We start from the raw sequence: 6556 nt of genomic DNA, 5'->3' as shown, positions 1-6556 counted from the left end.
CATTGGCTTCCTTTTCTAAACAGCCACAGAACACAAAACATATGGGGTTAAGCATTACAGAAGTGTTGGTTGAGAAAGTACTGAAGTAACCGGAAAAAATTGTGATGAGAATGCAGAAATAACACAGCCTGGAAAATTTGCAGTAAAGAGTAAGTTTGCCTTAAGACAAAAATAAACACACACTAAGAATCCAGGGAAGTATAATGGAAAACTGAGATGCAGTTGCTCAGCTACTAGTATACTCATTGTTTTCTCTATACTTTATGGTTTTAATAGCGTGATTACATCCATCTGCACACCATTAACTCTGGTAGAAGATTGGTTTGTTACAACAAGATAAGTAATAAAAATACTTTAAACAAGAAAAAAGTATTCTAGCCATGAGACCGTTAGAGTGCACCACAAGTTATTAGGTGCCAGTCAGGCAGTCTTAACAATGGATGGCACTGATCTATGAATTGGACTGTTAAATGCAGTGTAATATTATACCTATGCAAGATGATAAGGTATTTTTAAAAACAAAAAACTACCAAAGTATATATGAATAGTATAGCCAAAGTATACACTCATAGGCATGAGTATATATATGCGTATATATCTAGAGGTTATATAAAGCAGATTTTTACTAACATAGAAGGATGGAAAGACTACAGATGTGTGTTTAAAAAACTAAACTAAACTAAACTAAAATCACCATATATCTGGCAAAGGAATCGTTTATTTCGGAATGAGTAGAGTAATGCATTAAACACTGCACACTCTTCACAGAATCATGGAATCATAGAAACATAGAATCAGAGAATCATAGAACAGTTTGGTTTGGAAGGGATCTTAAAGATTATCTAGTTACAACTCCTCTGCTATGGGCAGGGATGCCACCTATTAGACCAGGGCCCCATCCAACCTGGTCTTAAACACCTCCAGGGATGGGGCATCCACAACTTCCCTGGGCAGCCTGTTCCAGTGCCTCACCACTCTCTGCATGAAGAATTTCCTCCTAACTTTTAACCTAAATCTCCCCTCTTTTAGTTTAAAACCATTCCCCCTCCCCTTGTCCTATCATTATCTGTTCGAGTAAAAAATCATTCTCCATCTTTTTTATAAGCTGCCTTTAAGTACTGAAAGATGCTCTTCAGGCAATTATCCCATAGGAAAGCCCACTAAATTTGGTTGTAAGACTCCGCTTTCACAGTCCCTGTAAATTGCTCAACCTGCCTGTAGACCCTTGTGCACCTCATGTTTTTCCCTTGTGTTCAGGTTTCCCATCTCTACTGGCATCTCCTAAGACCTGTCCCCGGGTTTTACCCTCTTGGTTATTTCTCTTCCCTTTTTCTGGTCATCATTCTCTTTCAATATCCTGGATTTTTCCTTATTTTCACTAGAAAGCATTTATTTTCTGCATGAAAGAAAAGGAGCAAGCTTATGATATTACCTGTAGGAGATATTTCTAAAGCCATTCAGCTTTTTGGTACCACTCTTCTTCAGTGTCAGAAGGTGGTGCTCAAGGCAGTTTTTTGTTTTACTGTTGCTTTGATATTGTTGAGCGAAACCATATTTCCTCAGACTTGGTCTATCAGTGCCATAAAGAATATAGCTCCTGTATTTGCCTGCATTTACAGGCAAACACACAGCAGTACTATTTTCAGAGCACCTCTAATTCCTGGACTCAGTCAAATGTGATTATACCTGACATAATTTTATATGTACAAGAGTAAGTAATGTGTACATGTTCACTGTCAAGACAGATAAAATTAAGATTATTAAATCTTTAGAGAGACAAGCACCAGCATGATAAACTGAAATGTAACTGGGAAAAAAAAAAAAAGTCAGTGAAAATATTAGGGATAAGAAACAGGTGTATAGAGGAAGACAAAGCCACACTAGCTGAGACTATAGACATTTTCCATGGAATACATCACCATTCCTACCTCTTGGCACACTGCAGATTAAAAACACTCATAAAATGTTTTTGGATTCAAACACTGCACAAAAATTTCCTGTGGGAAAACTGAGTGCAAGACAATTTGCCATAATCTGTTACCACCACAGACGAGTGGAAACTGCATTAGAATAGTAATAGAGCTTTCAATTATTTTTCAGCTGATGCATATAAAAAGTTGTTCCTTCCTTGAAAGAACTCTTGAAATCAAAAAAAAGGTTTTTAGGTTTCTTAAGGAATGGTGAAATCTCTTTGTCTGGACACTGGACTTTCTTGTTTTAAAAATAGTGCCATAAAACTGAACAGTAGAAAACAAAGGCTTATAATCCAGGTCCTTCAGTGTTTACTTACAGCCCAGAGACATAGATCTATGATGATAACCACTTCCTGCATTTTGCAGAGCTAAAAGAAACATATTCGATAAAACAGGAGAGGCTGGCAGCCCCAACTCAGCTTATGTCATCACTGAGAATGAAATCACGTGCCAAACACATGCAAGTGTTTTGTCATGTCCTGTCATGGTTATTTGGTTATTACTTTGTGTAGGGTTGGGTCAAGGGATCAGAGGAAGAAAATAGCAATGAAAAGGAGACAGTAGGAAAAAAGAGATGTAACCTTAATAAAGGACACTTGGTTCTGAAAAGAAGCCTTGAGAGAGGTGGGTTTTTTTGCTGGTGGTGGTTTTTTTTTCTTTTACCACAGTATCACAGAATGGTTAAGGTTAGAAGGAACCTCTGGAGGTCATCTGTTCCAACTCCCCTGATCAAGCAGGGACACTTAGAGCAGGTTGCCAGAACCATGCCAGATGGTTTTCAAAGATCTCCAAGACGGGAGCCTCCAAAAATTCAATGGGCAACCTGTACCGGTGCTCAGTCACCCCCACAGTAAAGAAGTGTTTCCTGATGTTTAGACAGATCCTCTTGTGTTCCAGTTTGAGTCCATTGCTTCTTGTCCTATCACTGGGAACCACTGAGATGGTGAAGGGTCTGGAGGGCAAGATGTATGAAGACTGGCTGAGGTAACTTGGTTTGTTCGGCCTAGAGAAGAGGAGACTGAGGGGAAGACTCATGGTGGTCTCTGACGGGTGCAGAAGGGCAGGCATAGATCTCTTCTCTCTGGTGGCAGAAACAGGACCCAAGGGAAAAGCATGAAGCTGAGGTTCAGACTGGATGTTAGGAAAAGGTTCTTCACTGAGAGGGTGATTGGGCACTAGAACAGGCTCACAGAGGAAGTGGTCAAAGCACCAAGCCTGCCTGGGTTCAAGAAACATTTGGACAAAGCTCTCCAACATATGGCCTGATTTTTGGGTGGTCCTGTGGAGCCAGGATTTGGACTTGATGATCCTTGCGGGTCTCTTCCTACTCAGGATATTCTGTGATTCTATGATTCTTTGCACCCTCCCTTCATTGATAGGATCCCCCCTGAGCCTTCTCTTCTCCAGGCTGAACAGTCCCAGCTCTCAATCTCTCTCGCAGGAGGCATGCTCCAGTCCCTAACTGGATCTAACTGAGTACCTGGTGGAACAAGGGACCAAAGAACTTTACTTTTACACTGCCTGGGGTTCAGGACTTGACACACTATTTTTAAAAGGCCATGATTGTATTTTAAATTTCCAAACTCTAACAACAAGATTTTATCATTAATTCATTGTTTACCTGCAAGACCCTACAATTTTGTCTAACTCCCCAAGTCAAAAGGATAATAAATAATCTAGCTAGGCTTAATATTTTATTTTAGAGCAACAAAACAGGCTATGAGCCTCATCCTCAAACATTCTGATACTCCCAGATGTTTTCAGCTTCAGATGGATAAAAGGTGTCATTTAAGCCAAAGAGTGCAGGGAGCTACTTTGCTTATTTATATACAGCATTGAAATGCTCAGAGAAATGCATTATAACTCAGCAGGAAAAATGTTTAAAAATTTCCACCCACACACTCTAATTTTAGCCCATAGAAGTGATTAGTAGTTTCTACTTCAGGTTTAGCTTTAATTGGATGTGCAGAGTGAACTCGGAATAAGCTGCCAAACTGATATAATGTATTCAGTTACATGATTTTTAAAGATTAGCCTCATATGCTCCTAATTAAAACTGTACCTGAACCTTTAGTATATTCATTTATGACTCTGACTGGCATTAGGTCTACACACGTCTATTTCAGGTAGCATAGTCTTACACATTTATGTAGTGACAGTAAAGACCACACTAGAAAAAAAAAATCAGTAAGTGATTCAGTAATATTTTTAGCTCAGATGATATGTCTGGAGTTATTCTCCTTTAATGAAGAACAGAGCTACAGCAGCAGCTCACCAAAAGTCAGAAAGAGTACAAGCATTCAGATTTCAGTCATAGTGCTGGCTGCAAAAAGCACTCTCGTTGACACATAGTCCTCTTTGGCACTCACGGGCAGACTTTTTGAGGCCAAGGAGGCATATACATGACCTCTCTCACGACTTTTGCCTTAGACATGGCCAGAGGAAGTTAACATGGGATGAAAATAAACAGACTGTGGACCACGCTTAATAAACAATGGTCTTCTCTCTCCTCACCCCACCCAGAAACTCCCAAAAGAAAAACAAATTATTTGTATTGAAATATGAACAGACTTAAATGCAAGGATAACTAAACTCAGTAAACAGAAATAAGCATCTCTAAGTTCACATTTTCATTAATTTCTGCCCTTTTAAAAGTAATTGTTTCTTAGGGATAGTGTAGTCTAAATGCAGTAAATCATTGTAACTGAAAGCAAGAAACAATCAAAAGTTAAGTCTAAAATTTCATTTATTTATTTATCTTTATTTATTTTATTATCTAATATTACCCTTAAAAGGAGCTAGAAAATTGTTATCTAGGGCATACAGATCTTATTTTTTTCCTCTGTCCACATCTGAGTAAAATGGTGCTTCTGAAAAGCAAGCTACTGAGACAGACATCTAGTGGGGTTTCTCCTGGAGGCAGGGGACCCTGTGTGCAACAGCAAGCAGAATGGGGAGTCCTCCTGTGCTATGGTCCCCTGGTGCTGCCTGTGAGTGAACAACGCAGCCTCAGCCTAACCATGCTGGTGATCTTCTGGCTTCATTGAAAACATGACACCAGTGGAGGACTGGCATAATGGAAACGTCCTCTGTCATTTCACCAAGACCAGAGATAAAGGGAATGCAGGTGGCAAAGGCTCCTAAGCAAGCACACAGGTAATTACAACAACATATCCTTGTGAACCATTTTCAAAAAACAGGTTTGGCCTCAAATCTTGATCAGCTGCAATGTTACCTTAAATTTTATAACAAATAACAAATACTTGTTTTCTTCTATTTTAAAGCAGATCAGATGATCTGGTTCAAAAACTACCACCAATCACCACTACTACTACTACTACTACTACTACTACTACTACTACTACTACTACTACTACTACACAATCAGCACATATGGGGTAGGATTCAGTATACCTAAGAAGCAGGCTCCTGTGAAGTTTTTTATCTTCACTGGCATTTAAGTTTCTCAAGTGGAGGAGTTGTGCTGCTGACTCTGGGAAGGAAAGGTTTTCTGCCACATAAGAGCAAAACACTCTGGAGAATAAAACCTTACCAGTTATCTCAGATACCATCAGGTGAAATCAGCCACTGAAATTTGTGTTTAGTTCTCACCACTAAAAATGTTGGCCCACGCTGATCAAAATGATGGAAAAAGTGAATATAATAACAATAGCAATTCCCAGGAAAGGGAGCAAACAAAGCTTCCAACACCTAATAGTGCTCTAAGGCTAATTTTGTATTCTTTCATATGTTTCTTCTCTTATTTTTATTTGGGGGCTTTTGGAATACCGAAGCACATTTATTTTCTAACTCCAAGCCTTGGCAAAAATAATAAAAACATACTTAAAAATGCAATAAAATCACTATTTAAAAAAATGGAAAGCCAAACTAGAAGACAGATAAACATATACAGGCCAAAAGAAAGAAAGAGCATAAACAGAAAAAGTATTAAGTATATTCTTTATTACATTGTTGTGTAACATGGAGCAGTTAGCCAAAACCCACAGCCACTCACGTGAAAATGAGTGAATTTGAAATGCTACTTTTGTTATGTACACATAGTACTGCTTCCCCAAACACATGAAGCAGCTTATTCTTTTGCTTAAAAACCCTAATGTTCAACATTAAAAGCAAAATCTTTACCCCAAAACTCTAATGTAGACCCACTTCCTTTTCTTCTTCTTCTCCCAGTAGATGGTAGCAATTCCTCAAATTACCTCTGTTGGCTGAGCAGGCATATGCACTCCCAAATATACATACTTCCAAACTGAAGACTGTATTACCAGGCAGTGCAGCCCAATGGACGAAACAGTTGGTGATAAGGTCTCATGTTTCGCACTACACATCTTTCAAGAGTTTCACGTAGTGGTATTCTGGGTTCCAGGCTATTTTACGGACTGACAGTTGGTGTTCTGAATTCATGAGATATGCATCTGGAACTCATCTTCCAGTTTTGTTTCCTCCCAGTGCAATCCAACTCTTATGTATTGAGACTGCTCTATGATGTGAATTGACATGCAGTAGAAAGGTGCAGTCAGGAGATTCACTTAAAAAATGCATTTCTACATTCAAACTAAAACTGT

This window comes from Anser anser (assembly GCF_964211835.1).
Source record: "Anser anser genome assembly, chromosome: 2".
Taxonomy (NCBI): Eukaryota; Metazoa; Chordata; class Aves; order Anseriformes; family Anatidae; genus Anser; species Anser anser.
This window is presented reverse-complemented; position numbering follows the sequence as displayed.